At 39.4% G+C, this 17,197-nt stretch overlaps 1 protein-coding gene across 2 annotated transcripts in view; it reads left to right on the top strand.

Annotated features, from left to right (window-relative positions):
- PLCL1 (phospholipase C like 1 (inactive)) overlaps nucleotides 1–17,197 on the top strand; it is a 355,583-nt gene that overhangs the window by 135,794 nt on the left and 202,592 nt on the right. The window contains exon 1 of one of the 2 annotated variants that reach the window (XM_073807436.1): nucleotides 11,584–11,691. The exons of the other annotated variant lie outside the window; for it this stretch is intronic. The gene's annotated coding sequence lies outside the window, so the exon portion shown is untranslated. Of the gene's footprint in view, nucleotides 1–11,583; nucleotides 11,692–17,197 lie in introns of those variants that run through there. 2 annotated transcript variants of the gene reach the window in all.

Here is a 17,197-nt window from a genome sequence, read left to right as displayed (position 1 = left end):
TAAACAAGAAGGACCTACTGTATAGCACAGGGAACTATATTCAATATCTTGTGATAACCTATAATGGAAAAGAATCTGAAAAAGAAAAAAAATATATTAAAATGACACCTGTCATTGTTAATAGTATTAATATTTTAAATAATCTTATCTACATCTTTAAAAGTCTAACTTATAGTATAAGATGCTGAGAAATAATTTTTGACTTTGCTACACCAAATTATTCAGTTCAGCTGTGTCATATTAATATTTCAGATCTGGTCATTTTTGGAAATTATAGCAGTTCATGGTGGGATTTTGAACTGAAAAGATGTGAAGGAATGTGGGTTAGTTGAGAAAGATGTCAAAATTTGAGTTACCTTATGTTGGACCCTCATAGGTGCTTTGTCAGATATTGCAGTCAAAGGCATTATTGAGTTCTGAGGTAGGTTTTGTTTTGGTGGGGGTGGGAGGAAGTTGGGTGAGGGTGGGTATAGGGACATGTTTATTCAATTTTCAAATTAGAAATACAGAATTAGAATACAAAACGTCCTAATAAAATGTGCACACCTTTTAGATGTTAATAGCACAAACACCCTGTTGCTCTTTCTATTTTGTGGTCAACAATGATCTTTGAGACAAGATAGCATAGTTGTTAAGCCACAGGATCCTCTTTGCTTCTGTCCCAGAATGCAACTCTGCCAGTTGCTAGTCATCGGTCCTTGAGCAAGTTTCTTTATCTCCTGGTGCCTCTGTCTTCTCATCTATAAAATTAAGATAGAATAGAAACTCCTCATAGGCTTGCTTTGAGGATTAAATGAGTTAATCTGTTAGCACTTCTAGTGTGTGAAGCATAAGTGCTCAATAAACAGTAGTTATTATTATTGTTACTCTTGTTGTCATAGTGATCACCAAATTGGTATTGGTTCATACCTGTCTACTTTTCTTATTAAGATGTACATTAACATACATTAATGTCACATTAATGTCACATATGAACACACTTTTTTGGGGCTGTGTTGTTGTGTGTGTTCCATAGCTATTTTGTAGCTTCATCACCCTTCTGATAATTCAATTTAACAGACAGAAATTGAGTGTCAACCATGTATATAATTTTTCTATGCTAAATGCCGAGTTACAGAGTTTCCCAAATGGATTTGTTATTTGGAAAAAAATAATACTAGAAACTTTCCTCAACCTTCACACCAAAATGAACTCCAGATGGATCAAAGATTTAAACCAAAAAAAGAAAGAAAGAAAGAAAGAGCCATAGAAGTACTGGTAGGAGATATGGGTGAATATTTTAATGTATTTGGAGTAGAGGAAGCTTTCCTATTTATTGACATAAAAATAAGAAACCTTAAAGTAAAAGATTGGCACATTTGACAAAATAAAATTTTAAGTTTTGACTTGGGGGAGGAATCAAAACAAAGTCAAGAGTGAAACACAAACTGGGAAAAATATTGACAGCACATATGAAAGATGAATAAACTTAATTGTCAGTCAATTGGAAAATGGCAAACAGCCTAAAAGAAAACTATAGGAACAGGCTATTCACAGAAAAAAAAAAAAAGTTACAAATGGTATGTATAGAATTGCAAAGGTCCTTACTATAATTTAAAGAAACTTAAATGAAATAAAAGATAGTTTTCATTTATTGGGAAAAGTGGTATGGGTGGAGGGTGGGAAGAGACCCATGTGAACACATAACCACTGTTTTCAGAGTCAAGGGAGAATAGCCTTTGGGAGTAGGATTATCTTGGCCTCTGACCTGAGTACCAAGCTGCCTCTCTATCTCTGCTTTCAAGATACCCTCTTGAATGCCCTTCCTCTGTATTTTGTTTCCTTGGAAAAATGCCTTGGCAGGTACTTGAAATGTAATGAGGACTTCGAGCTCTGCATTAATCACAGGTAGCAGTTACCTCACATTCATGTGAACTAAGCATGTTCAACATTAAAAAAGGCTCCCTTCTGAAAGAACCAGAGTTGGCTGGTGCATGGCCATTCTGTTGGATTTTGATGTTGTTTTCTGAGAACTTCTGTAGATTCCCGTGCACATCTTCTTTCCTCTCTAGTGGAAAATAAAACAAGACAGAATAAACCCTTAGGGCTTCTGGGGGAGAAAGAGACTACATTGGTTTGTTTGTAGGTTCATTTATTCAATAAATATTTATTGAATACTTATTGTGTGTCAGATACTATTGTAATCATAGAACATATAGGAGTGAACACAAGTTTCCATGGAGCTTGTATTTTGGGGGTAGGGACAGTCAATTAAAAAATTAAACAAGAATTTCAGATGACTCATAGGAAGAAGATAAAATCAGGTAATAAAGAGTAGAGGGAAAATTGATTTGAGGAGGAGCTTCAAGATGGCGGAAGAGTAAGACGCGGAGATCGCCTTCCTCCCCACAATACATCAGAAATATATCTACACGTGGAACAGCTCCTACAGAACACCTACTGAACGCTGGCAGAAGACCTCAGACCTCCCCAAAGGCAAGAAACCCCCACGTATCTGGGTAGGGAAAAGAAAAAACAGAGACAAAAGTATAGGGACCGGATCTGCACCAGTGGGAGGGAGCTGTGAAGGAGGAAAGGTTTCCACACACTAGAGGCCCCTTCGCGGGCGGAGACTGCGGGTGGCGCAGGGGGGAAGCTTAGGGGCCGCGGAGGAGAGCACAGCAACAGAGGTGCGGAGGGCAAATCAGAGAGATTCCCGCACAGAGGATCAGGGCCGACCGGCACTCACCAGCCCGAGAGGCTTGTCTGCTCACACCCGCTGGGGCGGGCGGGGCTGGGAGCTGAGGCTCGGGCTTCGGTTGGATGCAGGGAGAGGAATGGGGTTGGCGGCGTGAACACAGCCTTCAGGGGGTTAGTGCATCACGGCTAGCCGGGAGGGAGTCCGAGAAAAAGTCTGGAGCTGTCGAAGAGGCAAGAGACTTTTTCTTGCCTCTTTGTTTCCTGGTGCGCGAGGAGAGGGGATTCAGAGCGCCGATTAAAGGAGCTCCAGAGACGGGCGCGAGCCGCGCCTAACAGCGCGGATCCCAGAGACGGGCATGAGATGCCAAGGCTGCTGCTGCTGCCACCAAGAAGCCTGTGTGCGAGCACAGGTCACTATCCACACCTCCCCTCCCGGGAGCCTGTGCAGCCCGCCACTGACAGGGCCCCGTGATCCAGGGACAACTTCCCCGGGAGAACGCACGGAGCGCCTCAGGCTGGTGCAACGTCACGCCGACCTCTGCCGCTGCAGGCTCGCCCCGCCCTCCGTGCCCCTCTCTCCCCCCCCCCCCCCCGGCCTGAGTGAGCCAAAGTCCCTGAAGTAACTGCTCCTTTAACCCCGTCCTGTCTGAGCGAAGAACAGACGCCCTCAGGTGACCTACACACAGAGGCGGGTCCAAATCCAAAGCTGAACCCCGGGAGCTGTGCGAACAAAGAAGAGAAATGGAAATTTCTCCCAGCAGCCTCAGGAGCAGCAGATTAAATCTCCACAATCACCGTGATGTACCCTGCATCTGTGGAATACCTGAAGAGACAGCGAATCATCCCAAATTGAGGAAGTGGACTTTGGGAGCAACAATATATATATATATTTTTCCCTTTTTCTCTTTTTGTGAGTGCGTATGTGTATGCTTCTGTGTGTGATTTTGTCTGTATAGCTTTGCTTTTACCATTTGTCCTAGGGCTCTGTCTGTCTGGTTTTTTCTTTCTTTTTTTTAGTATAGTTTTTAGTGCTTGTTATCATTGGTGGATTAGTTTTTTGGTATGGTTGCTCTCTTCTTTCTTTCTTCTTTATTACTTTTTAATTTTTTAATAATTATTTTTTATTTTAATAACTTTATTTTATTTTCTCTTTTTCTTTCTTTCTTTCTTTTTTCTCCCTTTTATTCTGAGCCGTGTGGATGACAGGCCCTTGGTGCTCCAGCCAGGCATCAGGGCTGTGCCTCTGAGGTGGGAGAGGCAAGTTCAGGACATTGGTCCACCAGAGACCTCCCAGCTCCATGTAATATCAAATGGCAAAAATCTCCCAGAGATCTCCATCTCAACACCAAAGCCCGGCTCAACTCAACGACCAGCAAGCTACAGTGCTGGACACCCTATGCCAAACAACTAGCAAGACAGGAACACAACCCCACCCATTAGCAGAGAGGCTGCCTAAAATCATAATAAGGTCACAGACACCCCAAAACACACCACCAGATGTGGACCTGCCCACCAGAAAGACGAGATCCAGCCTCATCCGGGACTGGATGAACACAGGCACTAGTCCCCTCAACGAGGAAGCCAACACAACCCACAGACGAACCTTAGCCACTGGGGGCAGACACAAAAAACAATGGGAACTATGAACCTGCAGCCTGCAGGAGACCCCAAACACAGTAAGTTAAGCAAAATGAGAAGACAAAGAAACACACAGCAGATGAAGGAGAAAGGTAATAACCCACCAGACCTAACAAATGAAGAGGAAATAGGCAGTCTACTTGAAAAAGAATTCAGAATAATGATAGTAAAGATGATCCAAAATCTTGGAAATAGAATGGAGAAAATACAAGAAACTTTAACAAGGACCTAGAAGAACTAAAGAGCAAACAAACAATGATGAACAACACAATAAATGAAATTTAAAATTCTCTAGAAGGGATGAATAGCAGAATAACTGAGGCAGAAGACCAGATAAGTAACCTGGAAGATAAAATAGTGGAAATAATTACTGCAGAGCAGAATAAAGAAAAAAGAATGAAAAGAATTGAGGACAGTCTCAGAGACTTCTGGGACAACATTAAATGCACTAACATTCAAATTATAGGGGTCCCAGAAGAAGAATAGACAAAGAAAGGGACTGAGAAAATATTTGAAAAGATTATAGTTGAAAACTTCCCTAATTTGGGAAAGGAAATAGTTAATCAAGTCCAGGAAGTACAGAGAGTCCCATACAGGATAAATCCAAGGAGACACACACCAAGACATATATTAATCAAACTATCAAAAATTAAATACAAAGAAAAAATATTAAAAGCAGCAAGGGAAAAGTAGTAAGTAACATACAAGGAAATCCCCATAAGGTTAACAGCTGATCTTTTAGCAGAAACTCTGCAAGCCAGAAGGGAATTGCAGGACATATTTAAAGTGATGAAAGGGAAAAAACAACAACCAAGATTACTCTACCCAGCAAGGATCTCATTCAGATTTGATGGAGAAATTAAAACCTTTACAGACAAGCAAAAGCTAAGAGAATTCAGCACCACCAAACCAGCTTTACAACAAATACTAAAGGACCTTCTCCAGGCAGGAAACACAAGAGAAAGAAAAGACCTACAATAACAAACACAAAACAATGAAGAAAATGGTAATCAGAACATACATATTGATAATTCCCTTAAATGTAAATGGATTAAATACTCCAACCAAAAGACATAGACTGGATGAATAGATACAAAAACAAAATATGTACATATCTTGTGTACAAGAGACCCACTTCACACCTAGGGACATATACAGACTGAAAGTGAGGAGGTGGAAAAAGATATTCCATGCAAATGGAAATCAGAAGAAAGCTGGAGTAGCAATTCTCATATCAGACAAAGTAGACTTTAAAATAGAGACTATTAGAAGAGACAAAGAAGGACACTACATAATGATCAAGGGATCAATCCAAGAAGAACATATAACGATTGTAAATATTTATGCACCCAACATAGGAGCACCTCAATACATAAAGCAAATACAGCCATAAAAGGGGAAATTGACAGTAACACAATCGTAGTAGGGGACTTTAACACCCCACTTTCACCACTGGACAGATCATCCAAATGAAAATAAGGAAACACAGGCTTTAAATGTTACAGTAAACAAGGTGGACTTAATTGATATTTGTAGGACATTCCATCCAAAAACAACAGAATACACTTTCTTCTCAAATGCTCATGAAACAGTCTCAAGGATAGATCATATCTTGGGTCACAAAACAAGCCTTGGTAAATTTAAGAAAATTGAAATGATATCAAGTATCTCTTCTGACCACAATGCTATGAGACTAGATATCATTACTGGAAAAAAAACTGTAAAAAATACAAACACATGGAGGCTAAAAAATACACTACTTAATAACCAAGAGATCACTGAAGAAATTAAAGAGGACATCAAAAAATACCTAGAAACAAATGACAATGAAAACATGACGACCCAAAACCTATGGGATGCAGCAAAAGCAGTTCTAAAAGGGAAGTTTATTGCACAACAATCCTACCTTAAGAAACAAGAAACATCGCAAATAATCTAACCTTGAACCTAAAGCAATTAGAGAAAGAAGAACAAAAAAATGCCAAGTTTATCAGAAGGAAAGAAATCATAAAGATCAGATCAGAAATAAATGAAAAAGAAATGAAGGAAACGATAGCAAATATCAATAAAACTAAAAGCTGGTTCTTTGATAAGATAAACAAAATTGATAAACCATTAGCCAGACTCATCAAGAAAAAAAGGGAGAAGACTCAAATCAATAGAATTAGAAATGAAAAAGGAGAAGTAACAACTGACACTGCAGAAATACAAAGGATCATGAGAGATTACTACAAGCAACTATATGCCATAAAATGGACAACGTGTAAGAAATGGACAAATTCTTAGAACAGCACAACCTTCTGAGACTGAACCAGGAAGAAATAGAAAATATAAACAGACCAATCACAAGCACTGAAATTGCAACTGTGATTAAAAATCTGCCAACAAACAATAGCCCAGGACCAGATGGCTTCACAGCCGAATTCTATCAAACATTTAGAGAAGAGCTAACAGCTATCCTCCTCAAACTCTTCAAAATATAGCAGAGGGAGGAACACTCCCAAAGTCATTCTACCAGGCCACCGTCACCCTGATACAAAAACTAGAAGATGTTACAAAGAAAGAAAACTACAGGCCAATATCACTGATAAACATAGATGGAAAAATCCTCAACAAAATACTAGCAAACAGAATCCAACAGCACATTAAAAGGATCATACACCATGATCAAGTGGGGCTTATCCCAGGAATTCAAAGATTCTTCAATATATGCAAATCAATCAATGTGATACACCATATTAACAACTTGCAGGTGAAAAACCATATGATCATCTCAATAGATACAGAGAAAGCTTTCAACAAAATTCAACACCCGTTTATGGTAAAAACCCTCCAGAAAGTAGGCATAGAGGGAACTTACCTCAACATAATAAAGGCCATATATGACAAACGCACAGCCAACATCGTCCTCAGTGGTTAAAAATGAAACTGTTTCCACTAAGATCAGGAACAAGACAAGGTTGCCCACTCTCACCACTATTATTCAACATAGTTTTGGAAGTTTTAGCCACAGCAATCAGAGAAGAAAAAGAAGTAAAAGGAATCCAAATCAGAAAAGAAGAAGTAAAACTGCCACTGCAGATGACTTGATACTATACGTAGAGAATCGTAAAGACTCTACCAGAAAACTACTAGAGCTAATCAAAGAATTTGGTAAAGTAGCAGGAAACAAAATTAATGCACAGAAATCTCTGGCATTCCTATACACTAATGATGAAAAATCTGAAAGTGAAATTAAGAAAACACTCCCATTTACCATTGCAACAAAAAGAATAAAATACCTAAGGATAAACCTACCTAAGGAGACAAAAGACCTGTATGCAGAAAATTATAAGACACTGATGAAAGAAATTTAAGATGATACAAATAGATGGAGAGATATACGATGTTCTTGGATTGGAAGAATCAACATTGTGAAAATGACTCTACTACCCAAAGCAATCTACAGATTCAATGCAATCCCTATCAAACTACCAATGACATTTTTCACACAACTAGAACCAAAAATTTCACAATTTGTATGGAAACACAAAAGACGCCGAATAGCCAAAGCAATCTTGAGAAAGAAACACCGAGCTGGAGGAATCAAGCTCCCTGTCTATACTACACACTATACTACAAAGCTACAGTAATGAGGACAGTATGGTACTGACACAAAAACAGAAATATAGATCAATAGAACAGGATAGAAAGCCCAGAGATAAACCCACACACATATGTTCACCTTATCTTTGATAAGGGAGGCAAGAATATACAATGGAGAAAAGACAGCCTTTTCAATAAGTGGTGCTGGGAAAACTGGACAGCTACATGTAAAAGAATGAAATTAGAACACTCCTTAATACCATACATAAAAATAAAGTCAAAATGGATTAAAGACCTAAATGGAAGGCCAGACACTATAAAACTCTTAGAGGAAAACATAGGCAGAACATTCTATGAAATAAATCACAGCAAGATCCTTTTTGACCCACCTCCTAGAGAAATGAAAATAAAAACAAAAAGAAACAAATGGGACCTAATGAAACTTAAAAGCTTTTGCACAGCAAAGGAAACCACAAACAAGATGAAAAGACAACTCTCAGTATGGGAGAAAATATTTGCAAATGAAGCACCTGACAAAGGATTAATCTCCAGAATTTACAAGCAGCTTATGCAGCTCAATATGAAAAGAACAAACAACCCAATCAAAAAATGGGCAGGAGGACTTCCCTGGTGGCGCAGTGGTTGAGAGTCCGCCTGCCAATGCAGGGGACACTGGTTTGTGCCCCAGTTCGGGAAGATCCCACATGCCACAGAGCGGCTGGGCCCGTGAGCCACGGACACTGAGCCTGCACGTCCGGAGCCTGTGCTCCACAACGGGACAGGCCACAACAGTGAGAGGCCCGCGTACCGCAAAAAACAAAACAAAACAAAACAAAACAAAACAAAACAAAAAAAAAACGGGCAGAAGACCTAAATAGACATTTCTCCAAAGAAGATTTACAGATTGCCAACAAACACATGAAAGAATGCTCAACATCATTAATCATTAGAGAAATGCGAATCAAAACTACAATGAGATATCATCTCAGAGCTGTCAGAATGGCCATCGTCAAAAAATCTACAAACAATAAATGCTGGAGAGGGTGTGTAGAAAAGGGAACCCTCTTGCTCTGTTGGTGGGAATGTAAATTGATAGAGCGACTATGGAGAATAGTATGGAGGTTCCTTAAAAAAGTAAAAATAGAACTACCATATGGCCCAGCAATCCCACTACTGGGCATATACTCTAAGAAAACCATAATTCAAAAAGAGTCATGTACCACAATGTTCAATGCAGTTCTATTTCCAATAGCCAGGACATGGAAGCCACCAAAGTGTCCATCGACAGATGAATTGATAAAGAAGATGTGGCACATTTATACAATGGAATACTACTCAGCCATAAAAAGAAACGAAATTGAGTTATTTGTAGTGCGGTGGTTGGACTTAGTGTCTGTCATACAGAGTGAAGTAAGTCAGAAAGAGAAAAACAAATACCGTATGCTAACACATATATATGGAATCTAAAAAAACAAACATAAAAGACATGAAGCACCAGGGGCAAGATGGGAATAAAGGCGCAGACCTACTAGAGTATGGACTTGAGGACATGGGGAGGGGGAAGGATAAGCTGTGAAAAAGTGAGAGAGTGGCATGGACATATATACACTACCATACGTAAAATAGATAGCTAGTGGGAAGCAGTCACATAGCATGGGGAGATCAGCTCGGTACTTTGTGACCACCTAGAGGGGTGGGATAGGGACGGTGGGAGGGAGGGAGATGCAAGAGGGAAGATATATGTATATGTATAACTGATTCACTTTGTTATAAAGCAGAAACTAACACACCATTATAAAGCAATTATACTCCAATACAGATATTAAAAAAAAATAAGAGTAGAAGGGTGGGGGTAGTCAGATAAATATATATATATATACATATGATACATATGTACACCCATTATGTGTACACACATGTACATACACATGCATAATAGTGCTTCTTAAACTTTAATGTGTACCAGAATCACTTGTAGGACTTATTTAAACAGATTGTTGAGCCCCTCCCTCAGAGTCTCTGATTCAGTAGAGGCCTGGTGAGGGGCCCAGAATTTTACATTTTTAACAAGCTGTTGGGTGCTGTTGTTGCTGCTGCTCTAGAGACCACACTTTGAGACCCACTGGTGTAGGGCACTGAGTGGTCCTAGAAAACTTCCAAAGAGGTGATATTTGGGTAAAGAACTGAATGATGGATGAGAAGTGACCAATGTTGTGAAGACGATCAGTGGTGGAAGAAGAGGGTAGGAATGAAGAAGAGCTTTCCAGATAAAGCAGAGAAACTGTGGATTGAAGGAAGCAAAGAGGCTAGTGAGGCTGCAGAGTAATGACTGGAGGGGAGAATGGCAGCAGCTGAACTAAGAGAGGAAGATAGACAGTGGGCAGGCCATGGAGGACAGGGGTCCTCTATTCTGAAAGCATACTTAAAAAACAAACAATGCCAGAGCCCACCTCCAGAGACTCTGATTTAATTAATCTGGGTGACAGTTATTTTTAAAAGCTCCTTAGGTAATTCTGTAATATCAGGTAATTCTGATAAGCAGTCAAGGCTGAGAATAATGGAGACAGGCCCTTTGTAGCCGTGTAAAGTTGAGATTTTATTTCAAATGTGATGAAAAGCCATTGAACTGTAGAGGATGTATTTGGATTTAATTTCCAGCTGCTAGAATGAATTTTGTAAGAGGTTAAGAGTGAATGAGCAGACCAGTTAGAAAATGTTACAGTTGTCCAGGTTGAAAGTGATGTTGGCTTCAGTTTGGTGGTAGTAGCAGGGATGATGAGAAATGGGATGCTGGATAGTAGATGGGATTTGGGGTAGAACAGAAAGGACTTGCTGATGGATCCTTGGATATTGGAAGTGAGAGAGAGAGAGAAGACTCAAATATGACTCCAAGGTCACCTTTCAACTGAGTGAGAGGTGATACCATTTACTGAGAACATTGAGGTAGAAACAGGTTTAGAGAGAAACTAAAAATTTTTAATTTTGGTATATTAACTCTAAGATGCCTCTTAGGAACAGTTAAGAACCAGATTGTTTTAGGGAAAGGGAGTGGAACTGAGGGTGAACTGATGCCTTGCTCTTTTGACAGGCCCATTGTGATCGCTAGCCAGGATAGTATTAATTTTAATGTGGATTTCACATGCATTTTGGAAAGTGTAACCTCTCCTGTAATGTGTAACTTTTTAAATGGGTGGATAGAATCATGCCAGGAGCTTTCAAGAGGCTTAAACCCATGAGCTTAAGCTGGTGGGCCCATGGTAGGCACTCAATATATATTTGTTGAATTAATCAATGAATGAATGGGTGAACTTACTTTTATACATGAAGCCCATTTGTCATTTTGATGGGCAATGTGTCTTCAGATCACATGGTATAAGGGGCACCAAATATCCAGTGGTCAAAGTTTATGTCTCGATTAGATTGTCATAAAGTATTTAACTGGTCAAATGAATCCACGAACTCCAAAAGGGCAGAGGGTTTTTGGTGTAAACAGTGTTGTGTTCCTTGTGTTACTACGATCTCCGAAGATCTGTCTCGTTTCTAGTTCTGTATCTCTGTATTTTTGCTCATTTTCATGAGCTAGTGTTGTCTGTGATTTCAGCAGAATCAGACCAGATTTAGAACATGACTTTACAGAAAGTTCTCCTGCTTCTCTGTATTCCAGGGCCTGCCAGGCACAGTAGGGAGAGGGTTCAGGGGCAAGAGGTCCTATAAGCCAGCTCGGTGCAGTGTGGAATGTGAGATCAGAGCTGACTTACCTGAGATTTCAAAGATGATCAACATCTGCCTGTAAGTATCTCTTCTAATGAACCAAAAGTCAGAATTTGTTTCTGAAAGGGGAAATCAGTTCCACAACTAGAGAGACCAGAGAAGCTGCTGAGAACTCTTCCCAGACTGTGTTCAGATGCCCAGACTTGTGCATGAACAGGTGGAGCCTCTCCCTAGTCATGCTGCCATATCCCTAGATTATGGAGTGGAGAGCCACTCAAGCTCATTTCTCCTTATTAGCTGCATTCAGGGACCAATGATTCCACTTCAGTCTTGTGTAATGAGAGTTAGAAGTTAAATCCATGATCTTAACAGTAGTCACCCAAGTTCTTCTGAAGGGAGAAAAACTCTATCTGTGAATGCCTTGATAATCCATGTAGAGGCATAAAACAAAACTGGAGAACACATTGGAGGCTAGACCCAAGGTAGGAGAGGGGAATGGTTAAGTTGACACCTGACCTAAGGAGGGGAGTTTGTTGTGCTCTTTGAAGGAGGTAAATAGAGAAAGGAGGGAGGAAAAAGAAGCTTGCAGTTGCTGCAAAGTTGGGTGAAGAGACCTGTGGAAATAATCCGGTGTTAGGGTGGCCAAAAGATAATTTAAGAGGAGAGATGTTCAGTGTTCTACTTGAAATTGTTTACTTTGCTGTCATGTAAACTCCTTTTACACCTCCCTTTGAATAACTGATAAAGTCTCATATTCATGGAAGCTTTATGTGAGTGGAGAAATGGATGGGGAACTCAAGAAAGCTTGAGCTTCACATTGGGTCTACTGGTGGAGAACAGAGAGGGAGCTGTGCAAGTAGATGAAGAGCTGATTTTGAGAATACAAGTTCTGCCCTCATCCTTACCTTACACACATCTAAGGAATCCTCAGAAATTTGGGGCAGAGCTTTGGTGGGAGACCCAAACTCCAAGTGACACTTGAGTTGTAAGATTTGGGGTAGCAAAAATGATTTCTCTCAAAAAAATTAAGGGTTCTAGCTCTTTTACCGTGATTTGGCCTCACTGGCTCTTCTTCAACTTTACTAGCTCTTTCATTAAACCTGCACTCCCGACTCACAATCTTTGTACTGTTTCTCTAACTGGTGCAGGTTCCTTTGTCTAATCTCTCTTTGGTTTGCATCTGGTTCTCCTTCCCTTGTTCCTGTGGCATTGGGGAAGACCAGTTCTTCCATTTCATACCTGGGGGCCTATTGTACCCAGTCTAGCACCTGAACCCTGGAGACATCTGGTCACCCAAGAAGAGAGGTCAGACATGACTAATATTCTGGGAGATTGTTTTCTTGAGCATGAGTATGGGTGAGGCATTTGTTTTTCAAAGGTCATGTATTATATGGTCACATGATTTAAACAGGTAAGGATTTATGGCATATCAAGTAATATTAAAAAATCATTTAACTCGAGAGGAAGAGGGCAATAAAAGATTCATTCTCAGCCATTTTGTAAACCCCAGAACCAGCACTTTGAAAATACTCTGTGTACTGCAAATGTCAAAGTCAGCATACATGTTTTTGGAGGAAATAATTACAAATGCTAATATGAGGTAATTAAAAATATTTTAATGTTTCTGTTAGGTCTGTTTTGCTACTTCAGAAGTTGCTATATCTAAGTAGGCAGGATTGTAAGATAGGAATATATTTATATGTCGATACTGGCCTTTTGACTTCATTCTTACAGTTGCTTAATATTCTCTTATAATGAAATTGTTTCCAGTAATAAAACTGCATTGCAAAAACTTCTTAGGTTATCTGAGGCCAAAATTAGAAACCTAAAATAATAAAGAAAATAATTCTTGCCTGAGGGCTTCTCTAAACAAGAGAAGCGTGGCTGTGCAATCACTGTGAATGTACTCCCTCCTGTAGAAGTTGCTACTTAGGAGGTTTATTGTGTTCCAGCTAAGAGTCTGGAGGTGGGAATGGTGGAAATAGTGAGCTGGGAAGGTCAGGAATACATTAGGTTACCTGACTTGAATGATTATAAAATTTACGGCCCATGGTTAAGTTTGGTGAAGGTTTATTTACAAAATGAAAGAACATGTATGTTTTCATACCATGCTGATTGTTGAAATAAAAATTGCATGTATTGATATATACCTATAGCAGTCTGCCATTGTTGTTTATACAACCCTCCCCTCAGCCTTTCTTCTGGGAACAACAACCCCTTTCCTTTGGGAATGGCTCAAGCTTCCTGTGGGCACCACCTTGTTCTTTATGTGACCCTGCCCCTTCGCTACTCCCATCTTTTCTCTTACTAGGGCCACAATGGACTGGCCAGGAGTGGACATCTGACTCAAGCTGGTCCTTCCCCTGAAGTTTGCAAGTGAATTGAGAAGGAGTCCGTTCATTTTTTCTGGGAAATTTATAAGATGTGAAACCCAGGAGCTTATAATAGCAGATTTACTGCCCAGAGAAGAAAGCCAGTCTATAGTGAGAGGGTCAGACCGTAGAGAGATACATACTTCCTGCAGTTTAAGTGGTCAATCCTTTAATATCGTAGGATACTTTAGTATGCTCCCTATATATTTTCATGTTGCTTAAACTAATCTAAGCTGGATTTCTGTCACTTAGCAAAAAGCATCCTGATGAACATATAGGCACTGTGCATAGGAAAGATTATTAAAAGCTGAAAGACTGTGGCATCAAAGTAATCTTGAGGTTTATAACACTCTGAACTGGTTGGTTGTTGGACATGACTGAGGAACATTGACTTGTGTCATAGAAATCTTATTAATTGAGTGACTAATTGTCTTCTGATAAATATTTAATATTCCACAAGGCTAGTCCAGAAACCTAAAGACTAATCAGTCTCTTTTGGTTAGTTAGGACAGTTGTTCAAACTCATTCTCTCTTTGTGATGAGCATTCATGATTAATACACTAGAACTGATAGGACCCTGTTACTCTGTCCCCTAGCAGAGCGACTAGGTCCTTTCTTAAACCTTAGTCAGGATAGCTTTGAGGCCATTTATTGGCATTATAGCTAAGTAGTGAAAGTTTATGTTCTGTCTTAAACCTCTGCCCTGAGTCAGTACTCTTTTGCTGATCAGCGAAAGAATTTGATACTCTACTTTGCTGAAGTGAAATTCATTGATAATGGCTTATTTTGTTGCCTTCTCCAGTTAGTGCTTACCTTTTAACTCACTGGAGTGAGTTAGTTGTGGATTTAAGATACTATAGTAATAAGAAGGGGGAAATGACTTTTTGTGGAAACAGCACACAGTTAGCAGTCGAAGCCATTAAATTTATTGATGCTGAAATTCTTCCCAGGGGTGAGTCTCCCATACAGCATAACCATTCTTGGTAAACAGTGTTTTATATCATACATATATTCTGATGTGGAACCTACATTATTGTTCTTGTATGGATAAATCATACCTCCATATAGTATAATAATAGGTATCATTTGTAGAGAGCTGCCATATTCTAGATACTGCTGGTGCTTTCACACTTTATCTCATTGATTTGATCTTCAGGAAAATGTTATGAAGTAGATATTATCATCATTTTGCAGGAGAGGAAAACTCAGCACAGAGAAGTTAAGCAGATTGGCTAAGGTCCTTTGGCTGATGAGAGAACATAACTCAGAAAACACTCACCAGTGCTGCTTCCTTCAAGTTGGACTCCTTGCCTGTATGAGTTACCTCCTTACTTGCCTTTAGGTGGGGAGTAAGGAGTGGTTGCCATGGTTAATCCCAAGGTAGAAAAAGCCTTTGGCATCTGGCCATGATCATAATTTAACCCAGCTGTGGAAGAGTCTTGATATTAACCAAGAATCACTAAATGGTACACACAGACTGGGTGCAGATTGAGTGTCTGCTGTTTTGATCAGAGGCTAATTCCTTGGGAGTATTGGGAATTATTAGGTGATAACCTTATGGTGATTGAGTTACTGATTGAGAACCTGTGGGTCTTTTAATAACTTATTATAATTTTGATTCCTAGAGGCATGTTAGGGATATTCCTTTTTGAAAGTTCTAAATGGATCATAATACTATACTTGCTTATATATTAATATGTCAACAATCAACATCTCATCATTAACTCCATTTTAGAGGTATCTGCATTAATGTATTGATATTCTCCTAATAACTGAATTAGATCTATAAGGATCAAAATCATTTCTCAGTGCTTTTATTATCTTTTCAAAGTGTTTTTAACAACACATTGTGTATTCCAGAGTTATTTTTTAAATGTTGTTCTATTTTTCCTAACTTCCTAAGTATACACCAATGCCATAGTGGAATAAATCTGCATGAATCTTGCCTGATCCACAATATGGAAACAGTACACATGTCCATGGTGGGGAAAAGCTGGAGCAATCTTGCCCCATGTGTATATGGCTGGACTTTTACTTTTCTGCCTTGACTGTGATCCAGTATATAATACTGGGGTTGACACTCCATCATTTGGATATTTAGAACTGAAGGCTTGTAATAGACAATGTGGAGGGCAGTGAAAAGAATCTTAAACTGGCAGTGTGAAGACTTACACTTTGCCATACCAGCTGTGGGACCTTGATCCTCATTTTTTTTGGCCTTGGAAGGACGTAAATGAGAGAAATGATCTGCAGGTAAATTTAAACCTTAATGCTGGAATTCTGTAATGCTAGATAATTGGAGCTCTGTTTTCTGGTGTCTGATCACAAACCCTTTTGGAAATAGAAGAAAACACCACAAATTATGTTGTTCACTGGGTTGGAATAGAAATTGAAGGCAGGAAGGCCTGCAGAGAGCCTCAGCTTAGTTTCTTCTCAGATAACTTGCCTCCTGTTTCCTTTAAAAGGATGAGGAGAGATTTTAATCTCTATCGATTCAGCATCTGTGGTTTCTTTCATGAGCAAGCATCATAGTGGATGTCAAGAACTATGTGGTAATTTACAATTATTCCATGGCATCATGTAATATGTATTTGAGAATAATTGTTTAGAGGTGCTTTCTTGCTAAAGTATGATTATATTCAGAAAGGAGGAGCTTTGTAAGTGATGCAAACTTCAGAGTTCTATGAATTTCACGTTTAAGCTCATTAACGGGCAGGAGCTAATTTAGGCATTCTGTGATGTGTGCTGTTCTTTGGTCCTTCCTCTACATGGCAGTTGTGGGAAAACCTCTGACAGGAGATAATGGTAAGTTATCTTAATTTAGAGGCTAAAAAGTATTAAAAGAAAATTTCTCTTTGAGAAGAAACATTAGAGGAATGTTTTAAGAATTTGAGGATGGTATGTTGGGAATTACACTGGAATTGGGAAGTTTCTAATTCCATTGAGCATAAACATTCATTTTCTTAGCAGTGAATATGCTAATTAATATCAGAACACTCCACATATTAGGATCAGGTAGCACTTCCGTTAATCTTTTCCTTCCCATATCTGCACTCATTACCTTAATTTAGGCATTTACTGGTACTCTGATGTATTATTGTAGGAGTCTCCTAGTTTTCCTCCTGACTCTCACTCTTTTCTAAAAACCACTTTGTACATTCACAGAAAAATAGACACGATGAAAAGGCAGAGGTCTTTTTACCAGATGAAGG

Source organism: Tursiops truncatus, chromosome 7 (genome assembly GCF_011762595.2).
Source record: "Tursiops truncatus isolate mTurTru1 chromosome 7, mTurTru1.mat.Y, whole genome shotgun sequence".
Lineage (NCBI taxonomy): Eukaryota > Metazoa > Chordata > Mammalia > Artiodactyla > Delphinidae > Tursiops > Tursiops truncatus.
This window is presented reverse-complemented; position numbering and strand designations above follow the sequence as displayed.